The 20,000-nt window shown below is 41.7% G+C and overlaps 1 protein-coding gene across 4 annotated transcripts in view; it reads right to left on the bottom strand.

The window, feature by feature from the left end:
• Positions 1-20,000, bottom strand: part of LOC123514843 (potassium voltage-gated channel subfamily H member 8-like) — a 394,273-nt gene that overhangs the window by 374,154 nt on the left and 119 nt on the right. For all 4 annotated transcript variants that reach the window (XM_045273080.1, XM_045273082.1, XM_045273081.1 and 1 more), the window contains exon 1: positions 19,844-20,000. This exon is cut by the window's right edge and continues 119 nt beyond it. The gene's annotated coding sequence lies outside the window, so the exon portion shown is untranslated. The remainder of the gene's footprint in view (positions 1-19,843) is intronic.

The raw sequence follows: 20,000 nt of genomic DNA, 5'->3' as shown, positions 1-20,000 counted from the left end.
TCCGTAACGTCAATATTCATCTCTCTCAGTCCCTCTCCACCGGCCCTACTTCCTCTACCTGCCTCATTCTTACCGGTCATATTTATCCCTTCCTGTCTCTTCCTATCATCCCTTCCCCATCTTCCTCTCTCGTTCGTAACACCTCTACATTTCATCTCTTTTTATAGTTTCTTCTATCGTCTCTTCTTCGTCTGTCTATCTCCTCTCTATTGTTATGTTCTTTCTTTTCCATTCTTTCTGTTCCTTCTATATCTTTTTCTCTCATTTCTAGTCACATTTTCATCACTTTCTACTCATTTATCTTGTTGTTTTCAGTGTCTCTTTGTGTCTCTTAACGTCATTTCTACCTCTTACTGTCATTCTACCATCCCATTCACGTCTTTGTATCTTATTTCTAACATAACCATAATTTTTTCTATCTTTCCAGTTTCTTTTACATCTCTCAGTCTCATTCCTAACGTTACTTACATCCCTTCTTACTTTTCATTCCCCTCCATTCCGATTCTACCATCTCTTTCACGTCTCTCAGTCTCAATTCTAAAAGCACCATCATTTTTCTATCTCTCTATCAATCTCTCTATCTATCTCTTAATTTACACCTCTCAGTCTCATTCCAAACGTTACTTCCATCTCCTCTTACTCCTCACTGCCGTCCATTCAACTTCCCTTCCCTCTCCCAGCGTCACACCAGCGCCCACAAACGTCAGCAAACTACTTCAACGAGAACGGGAGATACATTGGAGAGTCGGCTTGCATTCCTCGTTAACATCTAGCAATCAAGGCGTGAGTGGTTGTGATCCTCGGTCCCGCTGGTCAATTATGTGATTTTCATGAGCTCGTATGTATAAAGTGGCGTAGCCTGCTGTCTGTGCTGCTGTGATGTCAGTGTCCGTGATATTAGTTGTGTCAATATTGGAGTGTTGGCAGATTTTGTTGTTGTTTTTTTGGGGGGGTTTGGTTACGTTGTAGGTATCAAGCGCTTTTTTTTTTTTTTTTAGCCTTCTCTCTTCCTCTCTCTTTCTCTTTCTCTTTCTTTCTCTCTCTCTCTCTCTGGCTCTCTGGTTTTCTTTTTTTTTTTTCATTCCTTCTTTCCCCCGTGTTTACCTCATCTTTTCTTTACTATTTGCATTCTCTCTCTCTCTCTCTCTCTCTCTCTCTCTCTCTCTCTCTCTCTCTCTCTCTCTCTCTCTCTCTCTCTCTCGTCAACTCGTTTATCTCACTTTTCCTCTCTTTCTCTTTCTCCTTATCTTTTCTTTTCTCACTCCCTTATTTGGTTTGCTTTCCATTCCTTCTCTCTCTCTCTCTCTCTCTCTCTCTCTCTCTCTCTCTCTCTCTCTCTCTCTCTCTCTCTCCTTTCCCTCACTCAATTTCTTCCTCACTCGTACTTTCTCCACCCCAACCTTCATTTTTCTTTCTATCAACACGTTCTATCTAAATGCTCTCCCTATTAATAGCACTTTTTTTCTCTCCCTTCGCTCCCCTCTTCTTACTCATTTTTTTCGTCCTCCCTCTCTCCCTCCCTCCCTCCCTCCCTTCCTCTCTTTCTCCTTCACCTAATTTCTTTCTTAATTGCTCTTCTTCTTCTTCTTCTTCTTCTTCTTCTTCTTCTTCTTCTTCTCTACCTTTTTTTATTCTTTTGTTATCGATGTGTTCTATTTGTTCTCTATCTGCTCTCTCCCCTTCTCTCTCTCTTTCTTCTTTCCTTCCTCCGTTCCTCTTATGTATTTCCTCCTTGTTAGTCTCTTACCTCCAGTCTACTGTATTTCTCTCTCTCTCTCTCTCTCTCTCTCTCTCTCTCTCTCTCTCTCTCTCTCTCTCTCTCTCTCTCTCTCTCTCTCTCTCTCTCTCTCTCTCTCTCTCCTCCTTCACCTACGTATGTTCTCTGTCCATCTCCCCTTCCTTTTCTCTTATCCTTTCACATTTCTTCCATTTCTCTTTCTCTCTCTCTGGCATTGTTTATTACGCCATCTGCTATTCTCCTAGTTTATTTTTTTTTTCTCTCTCTCTCTACCTATTCCCCTTCTCCTGTTACTTCTTACACTTTTCTCCCTCTCTCTTTCTCTCTCCCCCGCGTCCGCAAACAATAACTACAGCACGAATACAACGTACAACTGTTTGCGCTTTCCTTTCTTGCGTTGATACACTGGTAGGTACACAGCACGACTATCTCCTGCACACACACACACACACACACACACACACACACACACACACACACACACACACACATACAGAGTCACAGTAAGTAATTGTTCGTGCCAGTAACCTCCTTCTCTCCCTCTTTCAGTACTGTATCATATTCTCGAGGCTTAAAAACAATGCCATGGAGTTTGTAGTATTTCTTAGCTTCTCTAGTACCAAGACGTGTTTTTCATACTCTGCTTACTATTTGGTGATTTTTTACAGCTTCAGAAACTCATGTGGGGGATTAATATAGTGAAGACTGAGGCTGTTAATTTTCTGCTCTTCGTAGATCCTTCCTAATGTCAATAAAATGGTCTAATCGTATACAAATCTCAAGGTAAAACTGTGTTCCAGTAGTGAAGGGGTTAATAACGGAAGCTGCAAGAACCATCAAGCCTACAGGTGGCAGTTCCTGTATCGAATATATCTATCTATTTAAGTCTATCATACTCATTAACCCCTTCAGTGCCATGCCGCGTTTTCTCATTCATTCTGGTTACTGTTTAGCGATTTTATACAGCTTCAAAAATTTATGTGGGTGATTAGAATAGTAAAGACTCAGGCCATTAGTATTTTGACCTCCACAGATCCTTCCTGTATGTAAATACAATCGTCTAATCACACTCAAAGATCAAGGTAAAAATGCGTCTCAGTATTGAAGAGATTAATAATTTTTGTCTAATCTTCATTTAAAACCCCGTAATGATTCAGCACTAACAGCACAATGACTCAACACTACCAATCTCATTCTTACTAGCAAGCGAACTTGGCCACTGTTTGACTCACGGCACGGTTCACCCAGGCCCAGCTGTCCATCCTTCCCTCGGCTCAGTCAATAAATGGGTACCCGGGGAAACATGGGAAGTTAAACTGTGGAGGGCCAGATGACATAGTGGCCCTGTGCCCCGCGGTAAGGGATGCCACCCGCCACAAACTCAAAGACCACTGGGACGGTGATGAACGCCAGGGTCACACGCAGCTACCGAGTGTACCCGCAACTTTAACTATAGGCAGTTGTTTGGCCGTGGTAAGCGAGTGTTGTCATTAAGCCCTTCAGTACCATGACGCGCTTTCATATTCGTTCTTCTTACTATTTGGTGATTTTATATAGCTTCAGAAACTCATAAGGGGGATTGAAATAGTGAAAACTGTGACCATTAATCTTCTGACCTCCATAGATCTTTCCTAATGTCAATAAAATGGTCTAATCGTACATTAATTTCAAGATAGAAATGTGTTGCAGTATTCAAAGGGTTAAAAGCGTGGGGTGTTACTTTGAAGAGCTAAATCGATGCTGCATTACGAGCGCTCATAGTGTTGTTGGTCTAAACTCAGCTAATAGTGGCGCAACTACGAAGTATACCACCATATTTACACTCTCCATCCGCCAATGATAAGTAAACGAGGCTTTCACCAAATCCATGACGTGTTACTTCAAAAAGTTAAGCCCATGTTGCATTGCGAATAGACTTGATGTTATTGTCAGTCCAAATTCTACGAGCAATCTAAAGGAAAATGTCATAGAGAAAAGGGATTGACAAGGAGCAATTAGCCAACACACACACCCATTGTGCTGAGAGTAGACGTGTGCTGCGTAGGTACGTGAAGCAATTGCAGTCATTCTTCATCACAACATTGTATTCGAGTCACATGGGCGGGACAGTTGAGTGGGAGAAGAGCATCGCGGGCAGAGGGTGAGTAAATACATATGGAAATGGATGTGGAAATATGTACACACTGGCAATAGACGTGCGTGTGTGGGAGCAAATGAAGGAGATCATTCATGACACACACGAGAACGCTTGAAATCACTCAAAACATTTGTACTCAATCCCTTCAGTACTGGGGCATATTTTTACCTTGAGATTTGTGTATAGAACTAGACTATTTCATTGACATTAGAAAAAGTCTATGGAGGTCAGAGGATTACTGGCCAGAATTTTCACTATTCTAATCCCCAACATAAGTCTCTGAAGCTGTATAAATCACCAGATAGTAAGCAGAATGAATATGGAAACGCGTCATGGTACTGAAGGGGGTTAACTGCAACCTCCTCTGCTCGTGATATCAAAAAACCTTGTGGATGCTGACTACTCTCCCAAAACTGGTCTTAAAATCCTGTGATCTCTTCCTTCCTCCTCCTTCATGTCTTTCACGTCACTACCGGAGTCCAGGAACCCACAGCCGCCCATGACAGGAGTGAGTGAGTGCTGAGACCAGGCGGAGGGAGGTATGGAGTGTCAGGAACAGGTGGTGGTGGTGGTGGCAGGGCAGCGGTGGTGGTGGTGGTGGCGTTGCTCCCAAGGAAGGTGCAGGGAAGCAGTCAGTGATCCGCGGCACTGTCCTTCAGGTAAACTTTTGAGGCCCTCGAATTTCTATCCGTCATGAATGTGTGTGTGTGTGTGTGTGTGTGTGTGTGTGTGTGTGTGTGTGTGTGTGTGTGTGTGTGTGTGTGTGTGTGTGTGTGTGTTATCATCACGTTCCTCTGCTATTATTTTACACTCTTGTTGTTGTTGTTGTTGTTGTTGTTGTTGTTGTTGTTGTTGTTGATGTCATCGTTTCATGGAAGGGTATTCCTGCTGCCTAGGACAACAAAACTGGCAGGAAAGAAGGCGTGCTAAAGGTGGCAGTGCCTTAAGAAGATAGACCCAAAACCAGAGCAAAATTGTGGTGTGAAGTGTCTGGAATTATCTTTCTTCTTGTTGACGTTATTGTTATTATCAACCTCTTCAGTACTGGAACGCATTTTTACCTCGAGTTTTGAATACGATTAGACGACTTTATTGACATTAAGAAGGGTCTATTGAGATCAGAAAATTAATGGCCAGAGTCTTCACTATCTTAATCCCCACGTAAGTTTCTCAAGCTATATAAAATCACCAAATAGTAAGCAGAACGAATATGAAAACGCGCTCTGGCACTGAAGGGATTAACGTTATTGCTTCCATCGTTATTGCCGTAACGCACGAAATTCACATTGGAAACTGTCTTAATACTTCTCTGTTCTTGTTGCTGGTGATGTATTGCGCACGCCACTCACTTAAAACGCATCAAGTCACAACCATTCAGTAAGTAACAGCACTCATCACAGAGCAGCGCGTGTGACCCCTTTGTCCAGGCCTTCAGGCGACGCGGCATCAAGGGCAGCCTGCGTAGCTTCCACGGATCGCACCCTTGACTCACCGTCGAGACCAGGCAGAGCGTCCCCTTCCAGCATCTCTTTTAATGAGGCGGCCAAAGCTTCTCCTCTGATCCTTACTCCGCTCACGACCTTCAACCCACGGCCAAACAGCACTCGAAGGGCGATGTCAGGGGAAGGAGCAGAGCCGTAAAGACATGATAAGATGGGGAGGTAAGGGAATCACTTGTGTGTATCCTTAATTGGGAGAGAGAGAGAGAGAGAGAGAGAGAGAGAGAGAGAGAGAGAGAGAGAGAGAGAGAGAGAGAGAGAGAGAGAGAGAGAGAGAGAGAGAGAGAGAGAGAGAGAGAGAGAGAGAGAGAGAGAGAGAGAGAGAGAGAGAGAGAGAGAGAGAGAGAGAGAGAGAGAGAGAGAGAGAGAGAGAGAGAGAGAGAGAGAGAGAGAGAGAGAGAGAGAGAGAGAGAGAGAGAGAGAGAGAGAGAGAGAGAGAGAGAGAGAGAGAGAGAGAGAGAGAGAGAGAGAGAGAGAGAGAGAGAGTGTGTGTGTGTGTGTGTGGGGGGGGGGTGGAGGTAACAAGAAGCCTTCATTCCAATATTTAACAGTTCTAATATAAACACATAGTCACGTAATGTATTATCTAAAAAGGCTCTGGTTGAAGTTACATGAGTCCTTAATTGTGTTTTTTTATGATTTTATTGAAAGATTAACAAGATCACAAGCTGGAGAAACACTTTTGAGTACCCGGCTAAGCTTCACTGTGGCCCTTCAAAATAGTCGTGGTGAGAGAATACAGGTCTAAACATCATATTCTTAAATTCTTCTGCGCTCCATCTCCATTACTTTCAATGGTTCTAACTGAAGTGTAGCGATTTTTTAAGAATTTTCTATGACTCTAGTGACTGATTAGCGAGATTTCTACAGTATGATGAGGATGAACACTCTTAAGAACCCTGATAACAATTTCTGTGGTCTCTGAAGTTAGTCGTGGTGAGAGAGCAAAATCTTTCTAAATAATATTATGGTCTAAGCGCCATATTCAGAAACGTTTCCCTCTCTCACCACGACAATTTTCCAAGGCCACAGAGACAACTAGCCTAATTTTCAAGACAGTTTCTCCTTTTAATTAACCAGAAATTTTGCTAATCCATCACCAGAAGCATAAAAATACTCTTAAAAACACGGGTATCTTCATCTGGAGCCTTTGGAAAGTAGTGATGATGGGCGAGCGAAACGTTTCAGAATACAGGTCTGATTGTGAAGAGAGAGAGAGAGAGACAGCCGCATCTTACTCCGTGCCCCGCTACAGCCCAGCACCGCCCTCCCACCGCCGCTCCCTCGCCTGTTCCCTCATTAATTTGTAAGCTGCTCCCGTGCTTTTCCTGACTCCGGCTGGAACATAATGAGGGCGAGGAAAAATGTGATGATATTGCGTTGCCAAAACAAACTTGGAAAGGCTCGCTGCTGGTGGTGGTGATGGGGTAATAGTGAAAGTTTGCAAAGTTTAACCCCTTCAGTACTAGGACGCATTTTTACTATAAGTTTTATGTATGATTTGATGATTTTATTTATATTAGGAAGACTCTATGGAGGTTAGAAGGTTAATGGCCAGAGTCTTCACTACTTTAATCCACAACATAGGTATATGAAGGTAAGGTGTATAAAATTGCTAAATGGTAAGCGGAATTAATGTGAAAACGTGTCATGGTACTGATGGGATTTATATTGTGAATGTGTATTGAATTTAAATGATAGTACTGTACTATATATACATACTCACATACAAACGTACATGCATGAATAAGATTAATCAATGCAAAAAAAAATAGAAAGCTGCTGTATTTTTTTTATTATTATGAACGTGTATAGAACTCAAATTCCGATCTTGAACTAGATATACATACACGCATACACACGTACATATATTAATACAATGAATTACTACAAAAAATTAGAAGGCTGTTGTATTTTTTTCTTATGAATGTGTTTTGAACTTAACCCTTTCAGTACCATGACGCGTTTCCATATTCATTCTGGTTACTATTTGGTGATTTCACACAGCTTCAGAAACTCATGTGGGGATTAATAAAGTGAAGAATGAGGCTACTAATCTTCTGACCTCCATAGACCCTTAATAATGTCAATAAAATGGTCTAACAGTACAGAAATCTCAAGGTAAAAAATGTGTCCCAGTACTGAAGGGGTTGGACTAATATACTTTACTATACACACACACACACACACACACACACACACACACACACACACACACACACACACACACACACACACACACACACACACACACACACACACACACACACACACATGAATATTGCGTCTATTATCCACATACCTACTTGAAAAAAAAAAATATCCTCCTTCAATTTCGTACACAATGAAATATAACTCTTTTTTTTCACATCAAATTCATATACGATTAAATGTGACTCCTTTTTTTATTTTCAGCTTAAGTTTAATTGATCAGAGTCAGTATTGGCAATAATTGTACACACAGCGCTACAAATTAAGAGAAAGACTCGTTATACATTCTACCGCCACTCAATTAGCGTCCGTTCATTGTGCCATTACTGGGGCCAACCTCCAGACAACGCCAGCCTAATGAGAAATACAATAGTCATGTTTCTTCTCCGTCTCTCTTTCTTTATCTTCACTATCAGCATCAGCATCATCATCAGCATCATCATCATCACCATCATCATCATCGTAGTTGTATCGACATTGTAACTATCATCATTATCGTTATTAAAGAGACTTGTGGCAAAGACGAGAGAGAGAGAGAGAGAGAGAGAGAGAGAGAGAGAGAGAGAGAGAGAGAGAGAGAGAGAGAGAGAGAGAGAGAGAGAGCAGGTGTGTTTGTTATTGTGGCGAAGAAGGGAAATAAACATATGATATCTTATACACACACACACACACACACACACACACACACACACACACACACACACACACACACACACACACACATACACTACGACCAAACCAACAACAACAACAACAACAAGCTCAACACCGCCAACATCACCATCACCCTAACAAGAAAGACAGAAATTACACACCTCAAACACAATCAAATCCCACAAACACACCTAGAGAGAGAATCAAATCCCACAAACATATATAGATAGAAAATCAAATCCCACAAATTAAGATCCCACATAATTCAGAACCCAGGACACCCCAACAATGAGACTGTAATCCCACCGCCTGAGCCCACCTCGAGATGAACCCTAAAGGTGAGCCCACATTAGGACCACAGGCAGTGAGACCCAAAGATAAGGGATTGGAACGCCTTCTAAGCAGGTTTGAGTCGCATATGAGGTAACTACACAGGATCCCCTTCCGATGAGTCCTCCTCTAAATGATCTCCTTTAGCGCGAAGGATTCGGAGGAGGAGGAGGAGGAGGAGGAGGAGGAGGAGGAGGAGGAGGAGGAGGAGGAGGAAAGCCAGTACAAGAAAGGCTGAAAAAAAAATATTGAAATGGGAACTAATAAGGAGGAAGAGGAGGAGGAGGAGGAGGAGGAGGAGGAGGAGGAGGAGGAGGAGGAGGAAGGAGAAGAAAAACAAAAGGCGAATACTCATAATTACATTAAAATGAACAGTTTGGCAGTACAAAGGTGAAAAATACAAAAAAAGAAATGCACACACAACAGAAAGAAGAGGAGGAGGAGGAGGAGGAGGAAAAGGAGGATCGATATTGGTCTGCCTTGTACATACAATGCTCCATCAATGCTTACTGTTATTTCTCATTTCTTGGCGATATCAATTAACTTATTATCTCTCTCTCTCTCTCTCTCTCTCTCTCTCTCTCTCTCTCTCTCTCTCTCTCTCTCATACCCGTATTCAAAAAAGCCTTCCCCTCTCACTAGACAATTTTTCAAGGCCACAGAGACAACTGGCCGGGTTTTCAAGACAGTTTCTCCTTAAGATAAATTAGAAATCTTGCCAATCCATCAACAAAACCATAGAAATAATTCTGAAAACATGAGTATCTTCAACTAGAGCCTTTGAAAAGTAGTGATGGTGAGAGAGCAAAGCGTTTCAGAATACGAGTCTTTGTCTCACCACTACCACCACCATCACCACCTCCACTAACCAACACATTGATACCATATTAATCTGTACTCATTCTGACATACACTCACACCTCGGCCATCGACTCTGTGTACTGGAGGTTAAGTATTGAGTGCCTGCTAAGTTAAGGTTACCACCACCACCACCACAGTCCCAACCATCATTCGAGAATACTAGAACACACTGACATGCACAAAAAAAAAGTCCCCGCTGTTTTGTGTCTGCCCTGTGTACAGCATTCATCCCCACGTGAATAAAATCAACACTTATTTTTTATTCCAACTCTGCCACTTGGACACAAAAAATAATAACAATAAATTCCTAAATGGCTTTTGACAGTGACACAATATAATGCAGACAACAGCAATTGCTCTCGCTCCACTAAATTACCCTGCCATTTTGTACTCAGGTAAAACTGTGAGGGAAAGGGGAATAAGAAGAGAGAGTGAAAGAATGGAGGATAGATGAGTAGCTTCGTTGTATTATACTGACAACTGAAGCTTTTAGTGTTGTGATGTTATAGGGAAGTAGAAAGAGAAGGAAGTGAAGAGATTTATAATGGCATTTGAAGTTTTTAGTATCGGGATGTTACAGGGAAGAAGGAAGGGAAGAGAATTAAAGTGGCAACTGAGGTTTTTAGTGTTGTGATGTTATGGAGTAGAAAGAGAAGGAAGGGAAGAGAAGAACAACTGGAAATTTAAGAGTAAAAAGGAGGACTAATAAGAACAGGAACACGAAGAAGAACAGGAATACATACACCACCACCACCACCATCACTACAACCACCAGCAACAACAACAGCAGCAAAAGCAACACAAACAGTTATTCTCTCTAATATTCTTTAAATGCAAGTATGCTCATTTATTCAGAAACACGAACAAGAACAGGAACACAAACCAGAACAACAACAAGAACACCACCAACACTACCACCACCAACAACAACAACACAAACATTAATTCTCTCTAATATTCTCAAAACGCAAGTGTGCTCATGTATTCAGAAACACGAATAAGAACAGGAACATCACCACCACCACCACCAACAACAACAACAACAACACCAACACCAACTCAAACAATTATTTTCTCTTTAATATTCTCAAAACACAAGTGTGCTCATATATATTCACTACCTCTCCGTCAGTGTGGATTCTCTTCCCGCCTCTCCAGTGCGTGCTGTTGTAAAGGCAAGCTTGACAGCGGCCGTCACAAGTACTGCATCATGTCTCCCAAAGTCTGTCACTATAATTACGCCGCCTCAAGGTACAGCGGACATGGTAACACTGCCAATGACTGATGCTCTCTCACTCACTCACTCACTCACTCATTCATTCATTCGCTCATACACTAACTCACTCGCTTCACTCATTCACTCATTCACTCGCTCCTTCACTCGCCCATTTGCTCATTCACTTGCTCACTTGTTCGCTCACTTACTCGCTCACTCGCTCTCTCACTCACTCACTCACTCACTCATTTAGTTTATACATTTTCGTCTTACTCACTCACTCACTCACTCGCTCATTCATTCACTCACTCGCTCACTCGCTCATTCATTCGGTCTGTCATTTAGTTAATACATTTTCGTCTTTTTGGGGGGAATTTCTACAACTGAGCATTATTTCTATTAAAAGTGTACTATTCTGGTAATATTTTTTAATCGTCAAATATATTTTCCTTTTATTAATTTTGTGGTGAAGTATCTGGACAATATGAACATTCCCGATGTTCTCTCACTTTTCATGGTGTGTCGGTATTTGTGTGTACATACATACATACATACATACATGTACTGACTGACTGACTCTCTCTCTCTCTCTCTCTCTCTCTCTCTCTCTCTCTCTCTCTCTCTCTCTCTCTCTCTCTCTCTCTCTCTCTCTTGCTCTTTCACTCACTCTATCTTTCTGTCTGTCTATATTCATCTATGTAACTGCCTATCTATCTATCTATCTATCTATCTATATCTCACTCTCCCTTTACTTCACTATTACTTTCACACACTCACACTCTCCCTCGTTCTTTCCCTCACACTCTGTCCCTTGCTCTGATTCACTCTCACCGTCTCTTTGTCTCTTGCCAACTGGCCTGAATACTTTTATCCTTGAATACCCAGGCAATGAAGGTTACAAATTCGCTCCCTCCTCTTTGGCTTATGTGGACTTTGCCCCCAGAGAGACAGGACAAAAAAATCACGGGGTGTATCAAGCAAACTCCCATGCAGGAAAGGTCATTGAGATCTGGACAAATTTGATTACAGCACGTGTAGAATGTTACAATATCGTGTGGTGTTTTAATTCAGCAGTCGTGTGTGTGTGTGTGTGTGTGTGTGTGTGTGTGTGTGTTGTGGAGCAGGGCAAGAGGCTGTCATTCAAAGTAAATATGTGCTGACTTGAGTTTTCTTCCAGGTTGATATGAGAAAATACCGGGACGCATTCATTCATTCCTTCCCTCACTCACTCACTCATTCACTCATTCACTCACCCATTCAAATATCAATCCATTCACTGACAGACTGACTAATTGACTTTCTGGGTGAATGAATGAATGAATGGTTTACAGCTTGACTGAATAACTGACTGACTCACTAATTGGTCAAAAAGAGACTGATCGACTGACTGACTGAATAAATGACGGACTGGCTAAATTTGAAACAGACTAATTGGATGAAAAAAAATAACTTACTGACTGAAAAACTGACTCATATATGAACTGACAAAGTGACAAACCTAATAACTCGAACCCTGAACCACAACTACATGAAAACCACAGTACCATTCAATTTCACTTCCATTATCTTATTGACCACAACACAGATAAAAATAAGATAAGGTACAAATAAGAAAATATATACTCCAGTAAAAATATACCGTCAAGTTTTGTAAATCCAGCAAGTAAGCATATTCAGTGACACAATTACCCCTTTTTACTGACACCAGACTTCAATAATTACCCTCACCAGTACGAGTAGCAGAGATAGGTTCCAGGTGGGGCATAAAGAGGGAAAGCACCACATAACAAAACACTCACACACTCAGCCCGCACCAGTGAAAGAGTCAATGATGAGAGTAATTACAGGTAAAAAGGAGGCAGTAATAGGGATCAGGTGAGGCAGGCAAGGCAGGTGAAGGAGAGAGAGAGAGAGGTGTATTAAAAAGTTACACCTCGTTTTCTTTAAGTTGAGATGAGTGACAGTGATTAGACCTTGATAATGTTACGTGATTTGCTTCCTTTCGCTAGTGTTTGATTGTAAGGAAGTAATTATTGTCTGGTGTGTTTGTTTTGTGTGTTCTCTGTCTTTTTGTATGTCTGTCTGTTCGTCCTCCTGTCTCTCTGTCTTCCTGTTATCCTGTACGTGCCTGTCTGTGTTGGTTTTTCTGTCTGTTAGTCTGTGTGTGTCTGTTTGTCAGTGTTTGTCTGTCTGTCTCTTGTTTTAGAGTTATTTGCACGGGATTTAAGGCTCTAAGTTGTATGTGTAGTCTCTCTCTCTCTCTCTCTCTCTCTCTCTCTCTCTCTCTCTCTCTCTCTCTCTCTCTCTCTCTCTCTCTCTCTCTCTCTCTCTCTCTCTCTCTCTCTCTCTCTCTCTCTTTCAGTTTATTCGGCCCCATTTTTTCGTTTTCCTTTCATTTTTAATTTAATCAGAGAGAGAGAGAGAGAGAGAGAGAGAGAACCGTCACGTTCCCATTAGGAGTATGTTGGTCTACGCATTTCTCTCAACTCCCAAAGTCTCTGTAAAAAGTGAAAAGTTTTGGAGAAGAAAATTACTGCAGACTTTTGAGGCAATTCCCGGAAGTATGTGGACGTGTTTGGACGTGTTAGGTCGCGCGTGCCGGGTTTTGCTGCCAGTGTATTTTAGCATTTAGGTTCTTACTAGTGGTGGTGGTGGTGGTGGTGGTGGTGGTGATGGTGGTGGTGGTAATAATTGTAAATAGTAGTAGTAGTATTGGTAGTGGTAGTGGTAGTTTTAGGTAGTAGTAGTAGTAGTAGTAGTAGTAGTAGTAGTAGTAGTAGTAGTAGTAGTAGTAGTAGTAGTAGTAGTAGTAGTAATAGAAAGAGGAGGAGGAGGAGGAGGAGGAGGAGGAGGAGGAGGAGGAGGAGGAGGAGGAGGAGGAGGAGGAGGAGGAGGAGGAGGAGGAGGAGGAGGAGTAGAAACAGCAGCAACAGTAGCAGTAGTAGTAGTAGTAGTAGTAGTAGTAGTAGTAGTAGTAGTAGTAGTAGTAGTAGTAGTAGTAGTAGTAGTAGTAGTAGCACTTAAAATCACTGAAGCACCCTGGAAATGTAGCAGTCTCCAGCAGAGCGCGTAAAAAGTAGAAGAGATTTAGCACTTAAACTTTTAGGAACAACAGAGAGCGACTCCCACCAAGACCTTCACTGGCTGGGCTACACTAACACGGCCCACTTCCGCCTTCACAAGAACACACACACTGACTTCCACATATTTTCTTTAACGATTTATTTTACACCTTTCTTTTATATGGATCAACAATTTATTCTTCTTGGAATTTACTTTTTTATGCAAGTTTTATTGTTGAACGTTTTATTGTCCAAGTGGAGATGAAAGGAGAGACGCACAGGGTTATGAGACAAGTTTATTCCCCACGGCCTCCTTGTGCTTCTCTTTTCACTTCCACTTCCCAACTTGTCACAACGCGTTAACAAGTACCCACTCTGCATCTTAACCCCTCGAGTACCATGACGCGCTTCCACATTCATTCTGCTTACTATTTGGTGATTTTATACAGCTTCAGAAACTTATGTGGAGGGATTAAAATAGTGAAGACTGCGGCCATTAATCTCCTGACCTTAATAGAGCCTTCCTAATGCCAATAAAATGTACACAATCTCAAGTTAAAATGTGTCTCAGTACTGAAGGAATTAAACAGGCTCTCGTGGAAGTTATTTCGATTTTCAAGTGTTTCAATGACTCTTGTGATGATTTTTGCAAGGATTCTTCATCATTAATAGGAAAATTACACACAAGAGCCCAATTAATTAGCTTTGTAGGCTTCGATAGAGATTGCAGAGAGACTTAATTGAGTGTTTTAGAAATATATAAGGACCTTCAATGTTAAGAAAAGCAGAATATAGTATAAAAAAAATAATAATAAAAATGACTAGCTCCTTCAGTACCGGGACACATTTTTACCTTCAGATTTGTGTACGATTAGACCACTTTATTGACATTAGGAAGGGTCTATGGAGGTCAGGAGATTAATGACCAGAGTCTTCTCTATTTGAATCCTCCACATGAGTTTCTGAACTTGTATAAAATCACCCAGTAGTAAGCAGAATGAATATGGAAACGCGTCGTGGTACTAAAGGGGTTAATAACTATAAATATTTGTCATCTAAGTTCATTTATAAGAGTTTACTCCTTCTGGCTGACAAAATCAAACAAGGAACAGATAGACAGAACCAAAATCCCCAAATATTTTCAAACTTAAATCAATTGAACTCTTCTCTACTTGACTATATTTCACTATGTTAATATTTTCACCCTTATTTATCTTTTTTTTCTAATTAATCAATCCATTCTATTATATTTTTTGTGGAAGGGAGAAACAAAAGCAACAAGCACCCACTACCCCTTCCCCCAACCACCACCACGCACCCTTTAATTGTCCTTGACCGCCTCCCTTCATGCATAAAACAAATCAACCCTTTCCCGTTAGTGGCGTCCCTTTAAATCCAACATGCCTCTACACTACAGTCTACACGCTATACCTGCACCAAACCACCACCACGTATACTAATCCACGGAGAGCATTGGCCTAGTGATCAATGCTTAATATCCTCCCAAATACTCCTAACTGAGGCCGTATTGAGAAACGCTTTACTCTCTCACCACGACTGTTTTCCAAGGCCAAAGAGATGACTAGCGGGGTTTTCTAGAGTGTTTATCCAGTTAATAATGCAGAAATCTTGTCACTCCGCCTCTAGAACAGTAAAACCACCTAGAAAAACGCTTTCCTCTCTCACCATGACTATTTTCCAAGGCCACAGAGATGACTAGCGGGGTTTTCAAGAGTGTTTCTCCAGTTAAATCTTGTCACTCTGCCTCTAGAACCGTAAAAACACATTGAAAAACACGTATCAATTTCAATAAAGCCTTTCAAAATAGCGGAGGTGAAGCGCAAAGGTGTTTGTGAATAAGAGCTTTAATACAATTCGAGGTTCCTTCGCCCAAACATTCCAAGAGGAGAAGTCTTCCGTCCTTAAAACTCATCAAGAAGAAGCAGAAAATGAAAAAAAAAAAAAATAGGTATGGAACTTAAATATAAACCCCCAGCATTCAAAAGAGCTAGTTAACATCTCCCAAATAACTCCTAACGTAATACAGTTTGAGGTTCTTATGCCCAAATATCCCAGGAAGAAAAAGAAGAAGAAGAAGTTCCCCCTTACCCCTTAAAAACTCATGAAGAAGCAGGAGAGGTAAATTTTTGATGCATACCAGGACAATTTCACTCCGCCAGACGCCTGATAAGATTCCTGGGAATGGTGAGGAAAGAGTCACTTCTCTCTACCCGTCAGGAGACACAGACAAAGAGAGAGAGAGAGAGAGAGAGAGAGAGAGAGAGAGAGAGAGAGAGAGAGAGAGAGAGAGAGAGAGAGAGAGAGAGAGAGAGAGAGAGAGAGAGAGAGAGAGAGAGAGAGAGAGAGAGAGAGAGAGAGAGAGAGAGAGAGAGAGAGAGAGAGAGAGAGAGAGAGAGAGAGAGAGAGAGAGAGAGAGAGAGAGAGAGAGAGAGAGAGAGAGAGAGAGAGAGAGAGAGAGAGAGAGAGAGAGAGAGAGAGAGAGAGAGAGAGAGAGAGAGAGAGAGAGAGAGAGAGAGAGAGAGAGAGAGAGAGAGAGAGAGAGAGAGAGAATTAAATGAAAAGGAAAAGAATTAGAATAAACACACACACACACACAGAGAGAGAGAGAGAGAGAGAGAGAGAGAGAGAGAGAGAGAGAGAGAGAGAGAGAGAGAGAGAGAGAGAGAGAGAGAGAGAGAGAGAGAGAGAGAGAGAGAGAGAGAGAGAGAGAGAGAGAGAGAGAGAGAGAGAGAGAGAGAGAGAGAGAGAGAGAGAGAGAGAGAGAGAGAGAGAGAGCAACAATAGAAATAATAATAATAATAATAATAATAATAATAATAATAATAATAATAATAATAATAATAATAATAATAATAATAATAATAATAATAACAACAACAACAACAGCAACAACAACAACAACAACAACAACTTACATATTGCAGTGTGATGAAAGGGACGAAAAAAAACTCTACTACTACTACTACTGCTACTACTACTACTACTACTACTACTACTACTACTACTACTACTACTACTACTACTACTACTACTACTACTACTACTACCACAACTACTACTGAAAATATCTTCCTTTTCTTCTTTGTGTTAGTAGTAGTAGTAGTAGTAGTAGTAGTAGTAGTAGTAGTAGTAGTAGTAGTAGTAGTAGTAGTAGTAGTAGAAGTAGTAGAAGAAGAAGAAGAGAGAAGAAGAAGAAGAAGAAGAAGAAGAAGAAGAAGAAGAAGAAGAAGAAGAAGAAGAAGAAGAAGAAGAAGAAGAAGAAGAAGAAGAAGAAGAAGTAGTAGTTGTTGTTGTTGTTGTTGTTGTTGTTGTTGTTGTTGTTGTTGTTGTTGTTGTTGTTGTTGTTGTTGTTGTTGTTGTCGTAGTAGTTGTAGAATTAGCAGCAGTAGAAGTAGTAGCTGTAGTAGTAGTAGCTGTAGTAGTAGTAGCAGTAGCAGTAACAGTAGCAGTAGCAGTAGCATTAGTAATACCAGTTGTAGTAGTAGTAGTAGTAGTAAGTATATCCCTTATATAACTACTACCAACACCACCTCCACCACCACTACTATAACTGCTATTACTACTACTACAAAACTATCACACAAGTACACTACGAACACAACACTAACTACTACAACAACAACAACAACTACTACAACTACTACTATAGAAAAATCCCTTAATTATACACCCACACTTCAACATGAAATAAAAACAAACAAAAAGAAAAAAGAAGTAAAGAAAAAAGTAGACACAAGGACGAAAGAACAGAGAAGAAGGAGAGAAAAAAGCTGAGAGAAAAAGAGTAAAAAGAATGAGAGGAGTAAATAAAAGGCGTCAATGTTTGTATCACACTTGGAACGCTCGAGTGGGAAGGCTGGCTGGCATCAGGGAAAACATTACATTCTCATTGGAGTAATTCTCTGAACCAAGCCGCGAGTACAAAGCCGATTCTCTCCTCCCTGCGGTAACCTTTGGCCTCCTCCACCTCACTCACACCTCTCTCTGTACCGGGAAGTGACAGGGAAACACAGAGGAAGGGGAAGAGGTAAGAGAAGGAAGAAGTAAGTAAGGCCATCCCAGGAGATCATAAGTGGTGTATCAGCCTGGCACTCTTGTTGATTTTTTATGTTGATTCGGTTGTCGTTGTTTTAGAAGTTGTCGTTGTCGATGTTTGAAAGGTTGATTTAGTTGTCGTTGTTTTAGAAGTTGTTATTTTGAAGTTGTCGTTGTTTTAGAAGTTAATCTAGTTGTCGTTAAGATAATATTTGGCCTCCTGCATCTCTCTCACACCTCTGTCACACTCTCTCTCTCTAGCGGAAGTGACAGGAAATACAGAAGAACGGGGGAAAAAATAACAGTAGGAAGAGTAAGTAAAGTAAATCCGTCCCAGGAGGTCATCAGAGGTGTATCAGTCTGGCACTTCTTGTTGTTTTAGAAGTTAATTTGGTTATTGTATCATCGTTGGAGGTGAATTATATCGGCTGTACAGACACACACACATACACACACACACACACACACACCATTAACTCCATCTTCCTTCCCAACACTTCACTCCTTCCATCCCTTCCTGAAAAAAAAATAAAAATAATAATCATAACTTCAAATAAACCCAAGAAAAAGAGAGAGAGTGTGTGTGTGTGTGTGTGTGTGTGTGTAAGAAGGAAGAGGGAGGGACACAGGAGCTGGGCCAACCACGTACTGTCTATAGGTGCCGCTTTAAGAAAATATCGATTGTGCTTATCACTCTCGTTGGAAATTGGTGAACTCCTCTACTGGGGAATTCTGAAGTGTGTACCCGGCCACCGCTACCCTCCCGGAGATACGTGGACGGAAAGAAATGCAGACACACACAGACACACACACAGACACACACAAACACACAGACACACACACAGACACACACAGACAAACATACATAAAGGCAAACACACAGACAAACATGCAGACATACAGAAAGACGGACAGACACACAGACAGAAAGAAAAAAAAAGCTAGAATAGATGCGTAACGGCTCAAGATACGGTTTAAAAGTTATATTGATGGAATGGTAGACAGACAGACAGACAGGCAGAGAGAGAGAGATAAATGCACCGACAGAAAGGAAGACACACCAACACAGAACAACAGAAAGACAGACATACAGACAGAAACTGAAAACACACACACACACACACACACACACACACCGCTACGCTCCATTTTTTTCTTTATTCGTTTGTTTTTTATTAGTATTATTTATTTATGTTTGTGTTTGAGTGTTTGTGTGCCTAAAGTTAAATGAACTTGCAGTCTTGTTTTGTTTTTGTTTTTTTTCTGCTGTGTCTGTTTGTCTCTGTGTTAATGTTAGAGTATATAAGTTAAAATAATTCTCTCTCTCTCTCTCTCTCTCTCTCTCTCTCTCTCTCTCTCTCTCTCTGTGTGTGTGTGTGTGTGTGTGTGTGTGTGTGTGTGTGTGTGTGTGTGTGTGTGTGTGTGTGTGTGTGTGTGCAAGGAGATTAGCAGATCCAAATCACTTTCATCCTGTAAAAATCACGAATATGACAAGTGTAAGGACCAGCATCATCTCTTCCTTCCTTCCTTCCTGCCTTCCTTCCTTTAATACACTCCACCTTGACCGTCAACACTCGTGAACTATCCTGGACAACCTTCACCTCACAGACACACGCAAGGACAGCCCGGCAGCATCCAAGGAAAGAGAGAGAGAGACCGCCTTGAAACAGCACAAGACTCACTGACTCACCCACCGCCGCTAGCTGGGGTTCGATAAGAGACGCGGGTGTTGGCATCTGGCTCCATGCAGCGAAACAGTTGAGGCTGGAGGCAGTATAGAGCACTCCCAATGGTTCTCTATCTCCACGCAGCCTTGCACTCTCAAATAGCGACTCATTGGAACATATTGCCGGGGGAATCGCAAGAAAATCGAGATCTTAGGCAGGGAGAGGATGACTAAGCGTGTCCCACCGCACACAAACACACGGAGGAGGTGGAGGAGAGGAGAGGAGGAGGAGGAAATACACAGCTCAACAGGTGACTCCACTCCCTCTCTTACTCGCTCCCTCGCTCGCTCTTTCACTCTCTTCCGTCATCATCACACACACTTTCACGCTCCTTGACACTCCAGGAACCCACCGGGACTGGGAAACACTCGCAGCTGCTCAGTCCCGCGCCGCAGAACACCCACGAGAGAAGGAAAGGGGTGGGGGAAAGGCTATGCAACTCTGCGGCCGGTACACGCGAGCGATGGCGCCTCGGTCCCACCCACAGCACAGTCAGGAAGATACTGAGT

This window comes from Portunus trituberculatus, chromosome 38 (genome assembly GCF_017591435.1).
Source record: "Portunus trituberculatus isolate SZX2019 chromosome 38, ASM1759143v1, whole genome shotgun sequence".
Lineage (NCBI taxonomy): Eukaryota > Metazoa > Arthropoda > Malacostraca > Decapoda > Portunidae > Portunus > Portunus trituberculatus.
This window is presented reverse-complemented; position numbering and strand designations above follow the sequence as displayed.